The sequence below is a fragment of the Bos indicus x Bos taurus genome, chromosome 11 (assembly GCF_003369695.1).
Source record: "Bos indicus x Bos taurus breed Angus x Brahman F1 hybrid chromosome 11, Bos_hybrid_MaternalHap_v2.0, whole genome shotgun sequence".
Classification (NCBI taxonomy): domain Eukaryota; kingdom Metazoa; phylum Chordata; class Mammalia; order Artiodactyla; family Bovidae; genus Bos; species Bos indicus x Bos taurus.
In genome coordinates, this window is record NC_040086.1 from 79,973,603 (window position 1) to 79,993,930 (window position 20,328).

The window sequence follows — 20,328 nt, forward strand, 5'->3', positions numbered from 1 at the left end:
CATCCCTGGGATTCTCCAGGCAGGAACACTGGAGTGGGTTGCCATTTCCTTCTCCAATGCATGAAAGTGAAAAGTAAAAGTAAAGTTGCTCAGTCGTGTCCAACTCTTGGCGACTTCATGGACTGCAGCCTACCAGGCTCCTCCATCCATGGGATTTTCCAGGCAACAGTACTGGAGTGGGTTGCCGTTGCCTTCTCCAAAGACCAACCTAGACAGCTTATTAAAAAGCAGAGACATTACTTTGCCAAGAAAGGTCCGTCTAGTCAAAGCTGTGGTCAGAGAAATTAAAACAAAACAAAAAACCCTTTGGCATTATCACTGTTATAGAATATCTGAAAAATTAGAAGCTACCACTGGGTAGAACCAGGAACTGCAGTGATCCAAAATGGCTAGATCGTCTTCAATGAATTAAAGAGAAGAACATACATTGCTAAGTTATAAATTGGTTATTCTGGTAACTGTATTTCCATACAGTTGGATTCTTTTATATTCTGTGGCTTTTTTTTTTTTTTTTTTTGGCATTTAAAAATACTATTTTAAAAAGTGGTCCATAGACGTCCCAGGACTGCCAAAGGATTCCATGGCACAAAAAAAAGTTAAGAATGTAAAATTGTAAATCACTTCATGTTACTCTGGTAGTAACTTCCATCTTACTCAGAGTAAAGTTTCCCTTCCCTGGCCTGACTCATCTGATTTCATCTCCTACTCCTCTCACTCTCTTTCACTGCCATCTGGCACACTGGTCTCTTTGTTTGTGTGCTCAGTTGCTCAGCTGTATCCAACTCCGACCCATGGACTATAGCCCACCAGGCTCCTCTGTGAGTGGAATTTCCCAGGCAAGGATACTGAAGTGGGTTGACATCTCCTTCTCCAAGGGATCTTCCCAATGCAGGGACTAGTCTCTGTAACAGTCCTTAATCCTGCCAAGTGAGGCACATTCCTGCCTCAGGGCCTTTGCATGGTTGATCTTTGTGCCTCGAATGCTCTGCGTCGAGTTGATTGAACCCCACATCCTTCTTCCTCACATCCTTCAGGTCTTTACTCAGATAACAGCTTCAGAATGACACTTTCCTTGTTTGCCCTATCTAAAATATCCCTCGATGAAACTCCTAGCCCCCTTCCTTACTCTATTTTTTCTCCTTAGCATTTGTTAATCTGTAAAATACATAGAGACATATGCTTTGTTTCTTTATCTTATTTACAGTTTGTTTAAACTATATTATAGTTTGTTTAAGCTCATATCCTACTTGGATATTAGCCCATTAAAGGCAGAAATTTTTATCTTATGCTTCACTGTATCCCCAGCACCTTGAACCTCACATGACACGTATGAGATTCTCAAAAATTGCATACTGAATTGATTGATGAATCAATTAGTTGGTTGACATTTATCACATTTCTTGGCTACTGGCTGCTTCCACACCATGTCGAATTTGAAAGTCTCTATTGCCCACTGGGAGGAATGAAAAATCACACAAAATATGCTTTTGAAACTGTGGTCACCACAGATGAAAAGAAGCTTACTTATCAGCCAGTGCAGATGGGAGATACATTTTTTTCCTTAATAGTTTTACATCAAAGACAAAATAGATAAGTTCTAACACACACAAGTTATGAATCAAGTTATAGCATAACAAATACAAAAAAGTAAATAGAAAAATTGACATATGGCATACAACCAATAAAAGCACACTAACTCAGAATGTAGAAGAAGTGATGCTGGTTGATATGATCATCACACAGATTTCACCTGGCAAATGATTTAAAAAAGGAAATGGACAGCTTACAATGGAATGAGTAAAAACACATAAGAAATCACTACATGGGTACTGCTGCTTTTAAAATGCAGAATTACCCGTTTGAAGGCTTTGCTGCTTACCTATTAAAACAGCAAAGCTGCCTTTAATATTGATAAAATCTGAAGCTCACAGCACTATCTTCATAGACATATAAAGCACCTCACTCCATGCTACACCCCAGGAGCATGTGGTTTTAATAAGAACAACTTTCTTCTTGTAGGATAATCTGCCAACCAGGCAATAGAAGACTGGACTTCTTGTAGTTATAAAAGGTAAGTCAAGGACAAATAAAGGAAGTACTATTTTATATCACATACATCCTTATACAGACATGCTCAAATCACACATATTAAAAAATAACACAAAATAGGGACTTCCCTGGTGGTCCAGTGGGTAAGACTCCACACTCCCAAAGCAGGGAGCCCAGATTCAATCACTGGTCAGGGAACTAGATCTCCTGTGTTGTAACTAAGACCAGGAACAGTCAAATAAATAAATAAATAAAATACAAAAAATCTTCCAAATTCCTCCTTGCAACACAGCTTTTCGAAAACAGTTTTTACACTCATCCTTCCTTCTTCTCCTACAATACTTGCCCTAATGCTGCACTCAATGTTTTGCTAAAGGCACCTCCAGACAGCCAAAGCCGAGGTTCACGTCACATCTCTGAGTGACTTGTTTGAGGCACTTGTCTCTGCCCACCTCCCAGCCCTTGCAGTTCACCAATGCCACTTCTCTGGCTACTTATTCTTGGTTTCCTATGAGACTCTGCTTCTTCTTCCCGAAGCTTAAATCTGAGTTCACAAAATAAAATACCCACAGGGACTAGGTAAGATGAGAGAGGAGGTCACCTGGCCACTGTGACAACCTGGAGAGCACCAGTCCTGCCAGAAAAGGATCACTGCCCCTCATCTGTGAGCATCAGGTGGCCAGATGACCCCAGACGGTCAAGGATATCCATTAATCTTATTTTTACAGGAACTTTCCCAACTTTTCCAATGTCATCAATTTCGTGGTTAATGTTTTAATACTGTAAGCCAAATCAACAGATCTGTAGCCTGGATACAGCCCATGGACCTCAAATTTGTGTCATTTCCCCCATCCCGTGGGTTTCTCATCTCGCTGTTCTTCTCCCTGAAAATTTCACTCGACTCAAGAGCCCAGGTGTGAATCTCCAGCCCAGAGCCCCTCCTACCTTGTGGATTCACAGAACTGCCTACTGGATGTATCCATTCGAATGTCCCAATGGGACCTTGAAATAAAACACGTGTACACTTTCCCTTCATCCTCTGTTCCCAAACATGTCTCAAGTCCCTTTCCTTCCCCTCTCTCCTGCCTCTGCTTCAATTCAGACACACAGTGTTTTCCATGATTTACTCAATAGACTTCTGACTGTCCTCCCCACCCAGGCCTGTCCACATTCTCTACTCTCAAATTCATTCTTCCATCCAAGCTAAAGCTACCTTCTAAAAGGCACAGCCTTGTATAACACAGGGAACTCAAACTGGTGCTCTGTGACAACCTAGAGGGGGTGGGATATGGGAGGGAGTGGGTTCAAGAGGGAGGGGACACATGTACACTTAAGGCTGATTCACGTTGTCATATAGCAGAAACCAACACAAGATTGTGAAGCAATTATCCTCCAATTTAATTTTTTTTAAAGGAAAAAAGATAAATAAATAAAATGCACAACCTTAACATGCTCTGATGGCTCCCTTGGCCTTCAGGATAAACTCTGGATCCACACTGCTTGAGTCTGAATCTGCCCAAAACTTAACTAAGACCAAGGCCATGCATGCTCAGTCATGTCTGACTCTTTCGTGACCCCATGGGCTGCAGCCCACCAGGCACCTCTGTCCATGGGATTTTTCAGGCCAGAATACTGGAGTGGGCTGCCATTTCCTCCTCCAGGGGATCTTCCCCACCCAGGGATCGAACCCTCATCTCCTGCATTGACAGGTGTATTCTTTACCACTGCACCACCTAAGAACAGCACTATATAAATACTTATTCTATTTTATCATTAACCATTGCCAGAGCCCTGAGTGTCAGCTGAGTAAGACTTGGAATAAGTACACAGAGACTGACCCATCTCTTTGATGCTACTTTGACCCCCACCCCAGCCCCCCAGGTAGACACACCTGCATCAGGTTCACCCACAGCAACAATGAGAGGCCAGCAAAATTCACTGGCAGAGCTTTAGTCTCCTGTGTCTCTTTTAGTACAGCCCTCACTCACTTCCAGCCAACACCCTTCTTGCATTTGCCCTGTTCCCCTTTCAAAACCAGTAGGAAATGCTGTGAGGTTAGTCTTCATGCTCAGGTATGAAGTGAGGCCTCTGGACACTTCTCATAACACCAAGGGCTCTTTGGATACAAACAACAGCAACTGGGCTGGCTCACTGACAAATCCAATCTGTGTCAAACAGAAGGCTCTTTGAAGCTCTGTGAGCCAAAGAGAAGCCTGAAGATCCACACGTGGCCACAGACAAGAGCCGGGGCACTTCTGAAGGACATGGAGACAGAAACAACCGACAGAAGAAGCGGTCTGGCCAGGGAGAGCAAGGAACACGCCAGGAGGCTCCTCCATCCGGCCGTCCCTCCACTGACAGACGCCTGACAGGCTGGGCGAACCGTCTGTCTGTCCCATGGCTGGACCGGGGCAGAAGGAATCTCAGGGGCATCCTTAACAACCACCATCCCACCAAGACAACAACCAGACAGGGAGGAATAATTACCCAAAGGAAATGAGAGGGTTGCAGGAAGAGGAAACTGATGTGTGGCTGAAAAGTCCATTCAACTTTCCCACAGAGTTCTCCACTCTCGACCTTAGAACTATAAATATAAATATGAGTATGAATAATGTATGGGCTTCCCTGGTGTCTCAGTGGTAAAGAAGCCACCTGCCAATGCAAGAGACTCGGGTTCAATCCCTGGGGCAGGAAGATCCCCTGGAGGAGGAAATGACAACCCACTCCAGTATTCTTGCCTGGGAAATCCCATAGACAGAGGAGCCTGGTGGGCCACAGTCCATGGGGTCACAAAGAGTGGGACAGGACTGAGCGACTAAAAACAACAACATGAATACTATAGAAGTCTAAGGAATTTCAGGTCTCAAGGATCAGGTCAAATTACCGCTGTGGGTGACTGAGGTCTCTAATGCCCCAAATAGTCAAGTCAGTGACATCATCTCACCCCTACCTCTCACGAACACCCCTTCCCTCTCCACAAGCAGCCAGAGACTTTCCTAAAATACATGTCACAATGTGTCTACACTTTCCATAAACCTACTTGTTCAGGACAGAGTTCAAACTTCTTTCCACAGATGTCAAAGCCAGAACATCCCCACCTGTATCTCTGACCACTGTCTCCACCCACCTACTTCCAACCCCTCTTCCTGGGCTACGAAATATTCCTTCCCATCCCCAGCCATAGGGTACACTCTCTTTCCCAAATCTCACTGAAGTGGTCCCCTTGATTCCCTCCTTTTTCAGTTAATTCCTGTTTGGTCTTCAAGGAACGAGCTCCAGTGTCATCTCTTCCAAGACACTCTCTTTTGAGGCACTGCACACATGTTGATGTGCCCACACATCCACGCACACATCTCTAGCTACACAGGCATGATACTCGGTGCTTACAGATCTGTACTTCTCAGCAATATCACCGACACACAGGGATATCAGCAGGCAAGTGGGACATGTCTGGTGGGATCCTGACTAAATGAATGTTCCACCTAACGGTAAAAAAAGCAAGGATTCATCTGCTCAAGAGTGAGAAGCCTGCTCAGAGGGTGCCTTCACACCATACAGTCTTCCCTGGAGGCTCCAGGATGTGGGATGAGAATGTTTGACCAAGCTATCATTTCTACCTAGTCTGTGCCCCTGATACATCAAGGTCTTTCCAAAGGATTGTAGAAAAGCATCTATTGCTGCTAGAAGTCACAGATTTTGCTAAATCATAAATCCTCAACATATTTACAACAAAACTCTGAGACAGCCAAATGTCTGTTGCTGTAGTAAGCTGTCACAGAGACTATTTATTTCATGGAGTGAAAAAAGAAGTTTCACTTAACATTTTAAATATGATGGTTTATATAACATCTAATCCATTATTTGGAAGGGAGAAAAAATGTTTTTATGCTTCACAAATATCCACATCCAGCTCCTGGAAACCAAGCTGGGAGGACTTTTTTTTTTAATGTTTTGCCCAGAACTATCCACTATGACTCACTCCAAACTTTATCAATATAAAGAAATTATAAAATAATGAGATCCCCAGGGGATGCGAGTCAGAATCACATGACTGAGTGGGAGCTGCAGCTGGCTCCCATTGCCCAACATCATGAGAAAGAATCTAATGGGATATCCCAAGCCCAGAAAAAAGACAAAATTCAAAATTCAAAGTATAGTTTCTGTTGAGTGTGTATCGCTTTCACACCATCATAAAGTTGAAAAACAGTAAGTCAAAATATCATGTCAGGACCATTTGTAGATATAACCAAAAATGCATGGTCCTCAAATTCTAAAATACTACTATCTTGCGCTTCACAGAAAAAATCTGCCAACCTTTGAGCAAATACTTAACACTCAAATAACAAAAATGCCAATAAATAACATAGAGATCCCCTTATTTGATTATAAACTCTTCCCTTTGATCATATGTGTGCATGCTAAATCGCTTCAGTAATGTCCAACTCTGTGTGACCCTATGGACTATAGCCTGCCAGACTCATCTGTCCATGGGATTCGCCAGGCAAGAATACTATAGTGGGTTGCCATTCCTACTCCAGGGGATTGTCCCGATGCACTGATCAAATCTGCATCTTACATCTCCTGCATTGGCACGTGAGTTCTTTACCACTAGCACCACCCGGGAAGCCCCAGTTTGGAATTCTCCAGGCAAGAATCCTGGAGTGAGTTGCCATTCCCTTCTCCAAGGGATCTTCCCAACCCAGGGATTGAAACTGGGTCTACTGCATTTCAAGCACATTCTTTACTATCTGAGTCACCAGGGAAGCCCTATGATCATAGATACCTCTCGCAAACTCAAACTGTAGACTAGCATAGAAATTAAAAATTCCTAAAAGCCCTAGAATTTCTTTTGTCAGATATGGCTAGAACAAATATTGCCTCCAATCCTGTGGTTGCTTTCATCAATTGTTATTGTTACTTATTAAAAAGTGAGTTAAAAAAGAGTTTTCAATTTGACTTATTAAAATTAATTTGCACATCTCTCCTTTCTCCAGTCTACATCCTCACTTCTCTCTGAGTTTCAGAGTTCTCCATACAAGGAAGAACAAGGTGGGGTAGAACAGGAAGGAAGAAAATGAGAGACCCCAAGCCCTCTGGCAAGCACAGCAGTGACATGGGCAGAGCCCCAGAGATGGCTTTTGGCACCATCTCTGGACCAGTGCAGACTTTCTTCCTGACCTTCTAAGCAGAAGTCCTCACCCCACAGTAAATAGGAATGCACACCTGAAAACAACGAATGATATGATACTTCTCTTTCTCAGGAGCCACCTAGTTTTTTCACTTGGAATCATAGATAAACAATACAGGGAATTGTGAAGGTCCAAAATCAGACAGTATGACATGAAAAGAGATAAAAACATAACATAACCAAAAGTTAATTTGGTTGTGGATTTATTCTATAGCAGTAGTTCTCAAGTGACTCCCAATGGCTCAGTGGTAAAGAATCCACCTGCCAATGCAGGAGATGTGAGTTCAATCCCTAGGTCAGGAAGATCTTTGGAGGAGGAAATGGCAACACGCTCCATTCTTCTTGCCTGGGAAATCCCATGGACAGAGGAGCCTGACAGGCTATACAGTCCATGCGGTTGCAAAGAGTCAGACATGATTGAGCATGCACGCAAGCCAGCCAAGTAGTTCTCAAAGTGTCATCAGGGACCTCTGGGGTTCCTAAGGTTCTTTAAAGGGTTCATGAGGTGAAAACTATTTTCATAATAAACTAAGATGTTATTTTCCTGTTTCCTTCTCATTCTCTCACCAGTGTCCTATGGACTTTTCCATAGGATATAGTTTCAGAACATAACAGACTTAGTAGAGAAGCAAATCTAAGCATTCCATTGTGTTCTATTAACCTAGACAAATAAATTTGTAAAAGTGTAAAACAATGTCACTTATAATTATTTTGTTTAAAAAAAGATAGTTATTTTTCATAAAAATATGCCATTTGTGTTAACATGGTATGAGATTATCATTAGTTTAAATGAATTAATGATTAATTTGAAATGTATCTATTTTCATTTCTAATATAAACATTACCTGGTAACTCAGTTCGTAAAGAACCCACCTGCAATGCAAGAGACCCCGGTTCAACTCCCGGGTTGGGAAAATCCCCTGGAAAAGGGATAGGCTACCCACTCCAGTATTCTTGGGCTTCCCTGGTGGCTCAGCTTGAAAAGAATCTGCCTGCAATGAGGGAGACCTGGATTTGATCCCTGGGTTGGGAAGCTGCCCTGGAGAAGGGAACAGCTACCCTCCCCAGTATTCTATCCTGAAGAATATAGTCTAGCCTGACTATATAGTCCATGGGGTTGCAAAGAGTTTGACATGACTAAGTGACTTTCACATTAACAAAAGCTTAAAACAAAACCTTTTAAGCATATACAGGTCCTGAGACCAAAACATTTGAAAATGCAATTTCACAGCAATGCAATCTCAATTTCTTTTTTTTTTTTTTTCTGATTTTTTTACTGTAGTAAAATATACATGACCTAAAATTTACCCTCTCAACCATTCTGAAGTATACAGCTCAATGGTATTAAAAGCATTCATAACAACATGCAAACACCATCTGAAACTCTAGAACTCTTTTCATGCTTAAAACTGGAACTCTCTACCCGATACGGTACTCTTGTGGATCTGTCTACTTCGTCCAATCAGCTAATCAGCCCACACTAATGGGACCCTTCCTCCTCTAGGGTGTGTAGGGTGTGTTTCTGTGTAGATGGGTGTGTGGGGCAGGACCCTGTATGCAGGAGAGACAACTCCATCCCCTCCTATCTACACCACACAGTCCCAGATGTCCACTGCTCAAAACCACCTCCAGTTCCACTCCTTATAATTTAACTCTGCCTTCATGGGGCATTCTGAAACTTTACCCCAACATCTAATAGCATTTCAGTTCAGTTCAGTTCAGTCACTCAGTCGTGTCCAACTCTTTGCGACCCCATGGACTGCAGCACTCCAGGCCTCCCTGTCCATCACCAACTCCCGGAGTTTACTAAACTCATGTCCATTGAGTTGGTGATGCCATCCAACCATCTCATCCTCTGTCGTCCCCTTCTCCTCCCACCTTCAATCTTTTCCAGCACCAGGGTCTTTTCAAATGATCAGTTCTTTGCATCAGGCGGCCAAAGTACTGGAACTTCCTTCAGCTTCAGCATCAGTCCTTCCAATGAATATTCAGGACTGATTTCCTTTAGGATGGACTGGTTGGATTTCTTTGCAGTTCAAGGGACTCTCAAGAGTCTTCTCCAACACCACAGTTCAAAAGCATCAATTCTTCAGCACTCAGCTTTCTTTATAGTCCAACTCTCACATCCATACGTGACTACTGGAAAAACAATAGCTTTGACTAGACGGACCTTTGTTGACAAAGTAATGTCTCTGCTTTTTAATAAGCTGTCTAGGTTGGTCATAGCTTTTCTTCCAAGGAGCAAGCATCTTTTAATTTCATGGCTGCAGTCACCATCTGCAGAAATTTTGGAGACCAAAAAAAAAAAAAAAAAATTAAGTTTGTCACTGTTTCCACTGTTTCCCCATCTATGTGCCATGAAGTGATGGGACCAGATGCCATAATCTTTGTTTTTTGAATGTTGAGTTTTAAGCTAACTTTTTCACTCTCCTCCTCTTTCACTTTCATCAAGAGGCTCTACGGGCTTCCCAGGTGGCTCAGCAGTAAAAAATCTGCCTGCAATGCAGGAGCCTTAAGAGATCTGGGTTCGATCCCTGAGTCAGGAAGATCCCCTGGAGCTGGGCATGGCAACACACTCCAGTATTCTTGCCTGGAGAATCCCATGGACAGAGGAGCCTAGTGGGCTACAGTCCATGGGATCACAAGAGTCAGACATGACTGAAGCGACTGAGCACAAGACACTCTTTAGTTCTTCTTCACTTTCTTGCCATAAGGGTAGTGTTATCTGCATATGTGAGGCTATTGATATTTCTCCTGGCAATCTTGATTCCAGCTTCCACAGAGACTGAGACAGAGCTGTTATTTTGTTTGTTTGTTTGTTTGGGTGTCTCCTGAAGAGGTACAGGTCAGCAGTGGACTGCTGTGGGGATAGGGGCTTTGGGTGCAGTAGACCTGGGTATGGCATAAGCCCTCTTGGAGGAGGTTGCCATTAACCCACCATAGAGCCACCAGAACTTACACAGGACTGGGGAAACAGACTCTTGGAGGGTACAAATAGAACCTTTGGGACACCAGGACCCAGAGAAAGGAGCAGTGACCCCATGAGAGACTGGCCCAGACTTCCCCGTGAGTGTCCAGGAGTCTCAGGCAGAGGCATGGGTGGGTGGTGGCCTGGTGCAGGGTCGGGGGCCCTGAGTGCAGCAGTGTGTGCGTGGGAACTTTTGAAGGAGGTCGCCATTATCTTCCTTACCTCCACCATAGTTTGACCTCAGGTCAAATAACAGGGAGGGAACACAGCCCTGCCCTGCAACAGAAATAGCATTTAAGTGGGGATTATTTCCAAGTTGCTGATACTAACTTACAAATGAAGGGTTTGCTGGTGTGCTCTTAGAGAAGCAACTGGTAAAAAAGCAACTAAAAGCTAACTCAGGAGCTGTGAGGGTCCCCTTACATGACTGTACATCCTATTGGATACTCTCTACTTCAAAGCCCCGAATAAAAGACATGAGATGAGAAGGCAAAGTGTGCTGCAGCTTCCACATTTTAAGTCTGGAGGAGCTGGAAGAAGGGAATTCAGGGCTCATCACCAAAAAGAGGCACCATGCTGACATTTGATTTCTAATTAGATCCAGAAGCTTGGGGAAACAGCTTAAAGGTAAAGCTCTCAGGCACCATATGAACTTTCATGAGATTCCTATTTTTGCATATCCGGAGCGCCTACACCATAGGATGTGTGATTTCAGGAGGTGATGAGAAGGTATGAGGATACTGATACCTTTTATACTTCCTCAAAGATAGAAAGATAGATAAACACTGTTATATGATGACACTTTGTATTTACACATTTAGGGATGAGGAGACAAGCTTCACCAAGAATGTTCAACCCTAAAAGAGCCAAGGGGCTAAATCTTAGCCAGGCAAGAGCTAACCACCAAGAGGAGGAGGGTGGGCAGGGTCCTCATGAGGTGATGCTGTTCAGTCGCTCAGTTGTGTCTTACTCTCTGCGACCCCGTGAACTGTTGCCCACCAGGCTCCTGTGTCCATGGAATTCTCCAGGCTAGAATACTGGAATGGATTGCCATTTCCTTCTCCAGGGAATCTTCCCAACCCAGGGATCGACCCCGCATCTCCTGCATTGGCAGGTGGATTCTCATGACACCCCCTCATGAAGGTACCACACTTAGAAAACTGGGATCTTAAGAACCCACAAGAAAAACACTATCCAGAAGGTATGATTTATTGACCTCAAAGACCAAAATGCTGAAATACCCTTGCCAGAATCCAGGCATCTCTTCGCAATCCAAATATGCAAACTACAGTCTTTAGCCCTGGAGTTCTCCCACCTCTTTAGCCAATAAATTTGTTACCTTAAGTAAACTGTAAGTGTTAACTGTTAGCCACTCAGTTGTGTCCGACTCTTTGCGAACCCGTGGACTGTAGTCCACCAGGTTCCTCTGTCCATGAGAGAATACTGGAGTGGGTAGCCCCTCCTTTCTCCAGAGGATCTTCCCAACCCAGGAATGGAACTGGGGTCTCCTGCATTGCAGGCAGATTCTTTACCATCTGAGCCACTAGGGAAGCCCAAGTACATGATTTTAGGTTCACCGTGGCAGGCCAATCAGGACTTAGGAAAGCCAAACAAGATGACAGAAGAATGAAAGCAAAAAAAAAAAAAAAATGCAAACATGTTCAAGCCCAAAATGTTAGTCTGCTGGCATTCTTTTATCTGAACACACTAATGATTTGTCAGGATATAAGTCAGCACTACTGAAAGCAGCATTCAAGAGGCAGATGCCTCTTCACTGATCTTTGGAGTAATTTTCAATTCCATGGTCCTGTTTATGCTGTCATTTCCCTTCAACGATTGATTGGTCACTGGGTAGTCCATCATTTCTTCAAGACTCCATCAGGCTCCCTGTGATGTTCCTTGTTGATCTTCAGGCCAGCATATTCTGCTACACGTGCGTTCCCAGATGATAGACCATATGTCACTCTCTTGTATCTTTTTACGGGATCCCCGTGGGTACAGAGGAACAGTCCCATGTGATGAGGAAGACCCGGTAAAGAAGGATTCCACTAAGATGCAGAAAGCTGGCTTCTAGCCATGCCTGAGCTCCCCATCAGGCCTCGCCCCCATACATCTTGGGAGAGGCTCTGCATCTCCCCGGCAGCACGCTGATCACGGATGTCTTTCCATTTAAGTCAGTTTGAAAGCAGCTTGCTGGTGATCATCAAAGACCAAATGCTTAGAATCTCACCACAAATGTTCCCACATACCCACTCATAGTTCTCCTAATTCAATTTATAAAAATGATCCAAATTAACACATCTAAATGACTCTATGGAAGAAGAATATTTGTAGAAAGATCATCTATTTTTTTAATCATAAAATTGCCAGGTTGTGGGGAGAAAAAGCAGGGAAGGACAAGTAACACATTCAAACTTACTCAGCGACTGGAGACAAAGCCAGAGGAATGTCTAATCTTCTAGAAATGTTAGTATTGTATGACTCCCCATTCAGAGATGGGTGTGTGTTGGTTTACCGAGGAGCTGGCCTCAGCTCCCTAACCTCGGCCACAGTCGCCTTCCACACAGACAGACATAGACGCCAAGCCTCCCCTGCCCTCACCTGTGTTTGTTCCCTTAGATAACTGGCCTACACCTGTAGGATCTCCACTTCCTCACTCCTTACTCTTTCTCACTCAGTCCCAGCTGGCTTGAGGTCTCACCTCTCCAACATGCCTCTATCTAGCCTCCCAATGGCCACGCCAGAACCTCTCCAATCTCTTCGTCTCTACTCTCATTTTCACAGCCTTCACGGCTGATCTTCTAGAAACATAAACTGGCTCCTGACACTCCCCTGCCACAAATCCATGAACTCCTCCCCAGAGCCCTAGTGATAAGCTCTTAAGATCCTGAACTTGGCCCTAAGTGCACAGCGTGACCTGGCCCCTGCCTCCCTCTCTGAACTCCTCCCAGCACCTTGGCCAATTCTCCTAGAGTTCCTCCAACTGTCCAGGTTTATTCCTGTCTTAGAATCTTCACACCCTCCGCAGCCTGGAAATCTCTCTCTCTCTGCCTTTTCAATGTAATAAACTCCTCTTCACCTCTCAGAAAGAAAAGTCTCTTCCTCAGTAAGGTCTTCCCAGCTCCCCCACCTAAACGAGCGCCCACACCCCCATCCCTGCTACTCTCCCAGATGCAATTCTTTAGAACTCTTGCCACTACTTAAGTGTTTGCATTCATTTGTTTAACATCTGTCTCCTCACCAGCCCCAGCCTAGAACATAACTCAGGGTAGATACTCAAATACTTGTTGAATAAATGCTTGTGCCAATTTGTATATGTAAAGAGGATATATACACGACCACAGAAGCTAATCATTAAGTCAAAGTGGGTGAGCATCTGCTGGGTGCTCAGCTGGCTCAGGTGATCTGCTCAGGACATCAGCAGGATGCTTCATTTGTTGGGGACTTCAGCAAGCACACTGAAGCCAGCTGCTATCAGGACTAACTGCTTATCTATAATGCTAAGTCACTTCAGTCGTTTCCAACTCTTTGGGATCCCATGGACTGTAGCCCGCCAGGCTGCTCTGTCCATGAGATTCTCCAGGCAAGAACACTTGAGCGAATTGCTTATCTATAGTGTTACTGGCTAAAAGGAGGTCTTGGGTCATTATCATCCAACACGAGCACAATTAAAGACAATTTTATAAGGTATCTACTCCAAACAAACCATGGTGCAGGAAGGAACTTTGCTCAATATTATGTAACAACCTAAACGGGAAAAGAATTTTTTAAAAAAGAATAGATACATATATATGTATAACTGAATCACTTTGCTGTATACCTGAAACTAACACAACATTGTTAATCAACTATACAACAATTAAAAAGCTTAGTAATTATATTTAATTTTTAAATAAAAAGCTGCTTTCTTTCTCTGCCTCTTACACAATTCTAGACAAAAGGATGTAAGCAGAAATGTGCTGGGAAAACTTTTGAAAAAAATAACAAACATCATGCAAGGCTCTGCAGGATCCCAAAGAGAGCAAGACCCCCTTGTCTGCAAACAAAAAAATACTACAAACTAATCTAGGAACTACTTAGAGCTTAGCAAGAGGAGTTAACTTTTATAGCCCATAGATGTATGTTACAAAGTTGCAAAGGCTGATCTTAAAAAATGATCAAGACAAGGATGGACTTTTTCTAAATCAGCTTCTACATTTGACTGCACACTCCAAATATTTTTGTTGTGTTCATCACAATTGTGATTTCTCTCCAAGTTTCACCTACCAGGTCACTGAATGCAAAAATAAAACAGTAAAAGGTACTTTCTTCTTCTCCCCTGCCCCAACTAAGCATTCTAGCTAGCCAAGAGTAACAGCCAAAATCCAGCTTCAGGATGAAATTCAAACTCCACCACCTCCAAGGACCCTCCCCATCCACTGCTCTCCTTGTCAGACATGAAAATGATGGACCTGGAGTCAGAAGACTCCTGTGTGTGTTGCTAGCTCAGGAATGTCCAATTCTTTGCAGCCCCATGGGCTGTAGCCTTCCAGGCTTCTCTGTCCATGAGATTTCCCAGGCAAGAATACTGGACTGGGATGCCATTTCCTAGAAATGGCCAAATCCAAGTCTCACTCACTTTGCCTTATTTTTTTCATCTGCAACTTGGACTTCCTAACCTTCCCTCAGCCTGTCACTTATTGTACTCGATTACTGTGAGAACTGAAATGAGATAACCTTGTGAGGTTTCTGCAAACTGCAATAGGCTAGACAAAGATGACAAAGTCAGTGTGATTTTTATCAGGACTCATATTTAGCATCTTGTGCGGTTCTGTCTTAGGCGTGCTAGTCTTGAGTCTCCAAGTCCGCTGTAAGTTCAAGCTTGCAGAATGTATCTTAGATTCTGCCTGTCCTTAGTGCCTGTAGTACTGGACACAAGGTGGTGGTGGTTGTTGTTTAGTCACTAAGTCATGTACTTAGTGATTCTTTGTGAACCAGTGGACTGTAGCTTGCCATGCTCCTCCGTCCTCCACTATCTCACAGAGATAGTTAGATCAAATTCACGTTCATTGAGTCAGTGATGCTATCTCACCATCTCACCCTCTGCTGTTTGCTTCTCCTTTTGCCTTCAATCTTTTCCAGCATCAGGTAATCACACAATAATTTTTTGTGAGTTGGTTACTGGCTAGCTTTTTTAATGGATTTGGCAGAAAGTGCACTGCCCTGTGATTTTCCTGGATTTCTCACTGATAATAAACATCCTTTCTGGAAATAGCCATAATGTTTACCTACCCCATGACCTTTATGGTCTGTTTCCCTTTTTCCCAACCAGCTGGGCAGAGTTCTACTGGAGAGAAGATAATATTGGCCAAAGAAAAAAGAATATTTTTCTAGCATAGTTTTCAAGTTTCTTTTCATGGGGAGATGGGGAGAATGGGGGTGGGGAGATGGGGAGTTTCAAGGGGAGAAGCAACCAAAAAGTTGCTTCGTAACAGCAAGCCACCTCTCAAGGTCACCATCAAACAAGCCCAGCCTGAGTCCTACTAAGCACAGGGCACAGGGTCAGGGCTACAGGGATACACAAAAAGGAGTCGGGCAGTGGCTCCAGCTCCACAGCCAGACTGCAAGGGACAGAATTCTAGCTTCCCATCATCCTCATTATGTGACTTTGCACATGATACTCAACTCTCTTTTTTCTCATCTACAATAGGGTGATTCATGGGGGCAGAGATCAGAGTTATGTAGCAATAAGCCAAGGGATGCCTGGGGCCACCCAAAACTGGACTAGGACAAGAACAGATTCCCCTTGCCTGTGGGCAAACTTGATTTGGGTCTGCTAGCCTCCAGAACTGTAGAAGAATATTTTTTTCTGTAGTTTTAAGCCAATAACATTAAAAATGGGGTGTTAAAACAGCCTATCTCCTAAGGTTGTCATCAGGATGAAATGAGTTAATGCATCAAGAGCTTTCAACATAGTGCCTCGTTCAGGGTAACAACAATGTCCAGCAGCAAGATCCTCACAGCTAAATGAGAAGCAAAGTAAGTCTAGGAGCCATGAGCAGGTAGAAATCAGGCTGGAACCCAGGTCCCCAGTCTTAGTAGGTTTTTCACACAAGTGGTACTTGGGCAGATCTACCTTCTTGACACCTGATCAGCAGGGACTGTAAGCACGCCACCCTTCCCTCTGCCTCCAACCCCCCTGGGTAGCTGTCCTTGCCTGCTAGTGAGACTTTGGGTCCAGCCCCATCCTGCGGTCTCCCATCAGCTCAGAGCGCCCTGCATGGGCTCCATGTATTGCTGGCTCCCACAGAGACACTATGACCAAGAAAGGAAGCCTCACTTCCCAATGGGAGTGTTTTGAGGATTAAATGAGATAATGCCTGGAAAAGTGCCAAGCAGAGTAGCTGGCGTATGGTATCCAGCCAATAATGCTATTGTTTATATAGATAGATATTGTGATAAAAAGTGAATGTCGCTCAGTCATGTCCGATTCTTTGCAACCCCATGGACTATACAGTCCAGGGAATTCTCCAGGCCAGAATACTGGAGTGGATCCCCTTTTCCAGGGGATCTTCCCAACCCAGGGATCAAACCCAGGTCTCCCACATTGCAGGAGGATAAAGAAGAGGACTTCTCTGGCAGTCCAGTGGTTAAGACTCCACACTTCCACTGCAGCGGGCCTGGGTTCCATCCCTTATCTGCGGAACTGGAGAATGAAGATCCCGCATGCCTCGAGGCATGGCCAAAAAAAAAGAGGAGGAGGAAAACCCTTGTGATGCCTGCTTTCTTGGAGCTGACACACATCCCAGCCCCAAACGCCAGACACAGGGCAGATGGAGAACTCTGGTAGAACATGGAGGCAGTCTCTGAAGGATGACAGTGACAGGCAAAATTCACTGAACACAGAAGAGGTGGCTGAAGTGCCCACTCTTCCCTCTCTTTCTTTAAAGTAATAAGGAAGAAGAAAAAACTTAGCTGGTGCTTTTCTGACAAGCTCAAGTGTCAGAGCGTTGGCTTTTTAATATTTTAATATTTCTGAACAGAACGAAGATTGCTTCCAACCTCCCCATTTGCTCTCACATACTTGACCAGGAAAACCTTAGCTTTGCTGCATTCATTAAGGGCTTTTCTTGTTCAGGCTGATTTTCCAGGTAATGATGGCTCAGACACAAGAGAGAGGCAAAACAGATTCTGCAAGTCTCCTTAAAATATTCACAGCAAGCTCTGGATTCCGAGTTTCTGAGTACTTCATGACCATCTTCTCCCTACCCCAATACTGATCATTCCTAGTTTTGAAATGACTAATTTAATATTAGAACAGGAGAAGAAAGGAATCTGGTGAGAAATGAAAAAAAAAAAAAAAAACTGGGAGCAGAAACTTCACCTTACTGCATATGACCAAGGCCTGGCCCAACCCCCGTGGTCTGCTTGTAAACACATACTGAGTGAATCAATGTCCTTAAGCAGTTTACCACCCGGGTAAAGAGTGAGACATACCTAGTACAGCAAGTTCAACCACAGAATCAATGCCACCCTCTCTCAGCCTGAGACATGTGCAGAGAGAAGGATTAGTGCATCTGCCTTTAGCAAGAGGGCAGGTGCTCAGGAAAATGCTTGCATTCTGTTTACCTGGGCAGGTATTTGCAAGTAGTCAGAAAGGGGAGCAAAAAGAGGTAACTTACCCAGTTCTAAGCGAATGCTTATGCAAATCCCTTAAGCAAATACATGAAAAGGGATGGGAAGGTTTCTGATCTGGTTTTTCTCACCTGGTTTTTCTCTTTCTGGGGGCGTGTGAGATGAAAGACAAAAATCAAGTCAGAGGGCGATGAGAAACACCCCCTCCACGCCCCAGCCTCAAACCAGGACTTCTAGGCGTGTAGAGGTGCTTCTCTGTTGCCCTCCACCCCTGTCCTGGGTTCCCAGAGCTAGGCTACCGTCTCAGGGTCCCTAGCCGAGACGCTCAGACACCAATGGCGCAAAGGGTGCTCCTTTCCCAAAAGAGACCACAAGAGGCAGAGCAGGAGAAGCGCGCGGGGTGGGGGGGGGGGGGGGGGGGGGCGGGCGGGGGTGCGTGGGGGTTGGGGGGAGAGGTTGTTCAAAATGATCCCTGCAATGCGAAAGGCGCCCAGCCCGGCTCGCCGCGGCCCCTGCCAGCAGGTCTGGCTCGCTCGCCAGCCGATTCACCTCGAGAAGTCGGGCAGCCAACCAGCCGAGCGCGGGAAATGGAAGTTTGCGACCCCGAAGTACCCACTCCCATCACGACCACTGATCCAGACGCACGTTCGGCGGGCGACCTGCCACGGGCCGGGCCCTGCCAGCCCCAAGCGGCTCCTAGCCAGAGCGCGCCGGCGGTCCCCGGGCGCAGCGCGGCACCGAAGCCAGCACCCTGCGCCCGGGGTGCGCTCATCCCAGCAACTGTCGCGGGGCGCCCTGCACTGCTGCGGGGCAAAGGGGAGGGAAGAGTGACAGGGAAGAAGGCGGAGCAGGCGGCCAGGGAAGCACTTACGGCCGTCCGGAAAGCGCCTCCTCCTCTTCTCTAGGAAGAGAAGGAACGGCTTCCAGGCTAAGGAAACGCCCCAGGGCTGCCCCTCCGCCAAGTGCCGCCTTTCAGCCGCTCCTCGATTCTCCCGTCTCTATCCGTCCCCCCCCCCCCCCCGGCGCCCAAGAATGGATTCTAGACACCCTCCCTGCGGCTTTCCAAGGGACCCAGACACTGTCTCGGCTGCCGGCGGCTCGCGCAACAGGCGGATCTTTAGGGCTCCAGCGACGACGGGCTCTGGGGACCAGAGGATGGAGCGCGCCGGAGACAGGCGCGCCCGGCAGGTGTAGGTTTGCGGGGGTCGTGCACTCGTGACCTGGGCCACCGCGGGGCTGGGCAGCAGATGATGGGGAAAGTTGCAGGGTCGCACGGAGAAGTCTCCGGAGCGCGCGGGGAGGAGGGGACACAAGCATGTACCTGCAGGCGTCCGGGCGCCTTTGGCTGGTTCCGCTCCGCGCGGCCACTCGCCCGCGCTGCAGAGATCAGGCGTCCCCGCGCGGCCCCGCGCCCGCCGCGCCGGCGGCGAGGAGAGCCCGGTGGCCCGCGTCGGTCGGTCTGTCCGTCCAGTCCGGCAGGAGCCCGGCGCCCGGGAGCCGCCGGCGGGGCGGGGCGGGGCGGGGCCCCCCGCTCGGCCGCCACCCCATTGGTCGCAGCTCCGCTCGCCGCCTGGCTTCAGGCTCACAGTCGGCGCTCGGGGCCCAGGGCGCGGCGCGGTACCGCGGGCGATCGCCGGCTGCGGGACTCAGGCCGCGCGACGAGCGGACTGTTGGATGGACCGAGAGGCGGCCCCGCGGGGCGCGCGCCCCCGCCCGGACCCAAGTGCAGAGTCACCCCCGGGGCGGCGCGCCGGGTCCAGGCGGGAGCAGCAGGAGCGCGCCCCGCGCCTCCCACCTGCGCGCCCTCCGGGGATGAGTGCACCTTGACCCTACTGGAGACCGGTGACCTCCTCTGCGGCCCCGGCGGCCCCCACAACGCCTCTCCGCCCGCAAGCAAAGCTCTGCGAATTTGCCAGAATTTTCTTCCCAAAGACTGCGGCCCCCAACTTGTTTTAAAACAAGTGCGAAGGAAGCAGCCCCAGGTCCTGCCTATTTACTACCAGCCCCGCTGCCTTAAGACTCGTGCACAGTGTCTTCAAGATTGTTTTACACGCTCCGTTTCTCCACTTACCAAGTCAGAAGAGCTGGCGGACGTGTGCACTGAGCGGAAGGAAGACGAGTCAGCCCCCTTCTCGAAGGATGGACGAGGGGTTCGGAAGGAGATGCCTCGGAACAAACCCAGAACCCCGGCGAGGGCGGCGTGTGGTCCAGAAGGCCCCGCCTGCCCCTCCGCACTGAGCTAGGACGCTCAGCGAACCGCCCGGAGGCGAAATGGGACGCTCGGGGACCCACCCCCGCGCTCCCCCTCCCGCCCCCAAACTGCAGATTTTTAAGTTGTGCAGACTTGCAATAATTCTTCGGAGCCAGCTGCTCCGAGCTGTAGGCGCCCAGTGTTCCTCGGATTCCCGCCCCATATCTCGCAGTCTGCCAACCACCCGCAACCCAGCACCCTCTCTCCCATCACTTGTCCCAGACGAGCGCCTAGCAAGACCACACACACATAGTTAAG

At 46.7% G+C, this 20,328-nt stretch overlaps 1 protein-coding gene across 2 annotated transcripts in view; it reads right to left on the bottom strand.

Moving 5' to 3' along the window:
- Positions 1–20,067, bottom strand: part of KCNS3 (potassium voltage-gated channel modifier subfamily S member 3) — a 47,946-nt gene extending 27,879 nt beyond the window's left edge. The window contains exon 1 of one of the 2 annotated variants that reach the window (XM_027556018.1): positions 19,891–20,067. The gene's annotated coding sequence lies outside the window, so the exon portion shown is untranslated. Of the gene's footprint in view, positions 1–19,140; positions 19,277–19,890 lie in introns of those variants that run through there. The other variant, XM_027556016.1, reaches the window with a different exon arrangement.
- Between the last annotated feature and the right edge of the window lie 261 nt (positions 20,068–20,328).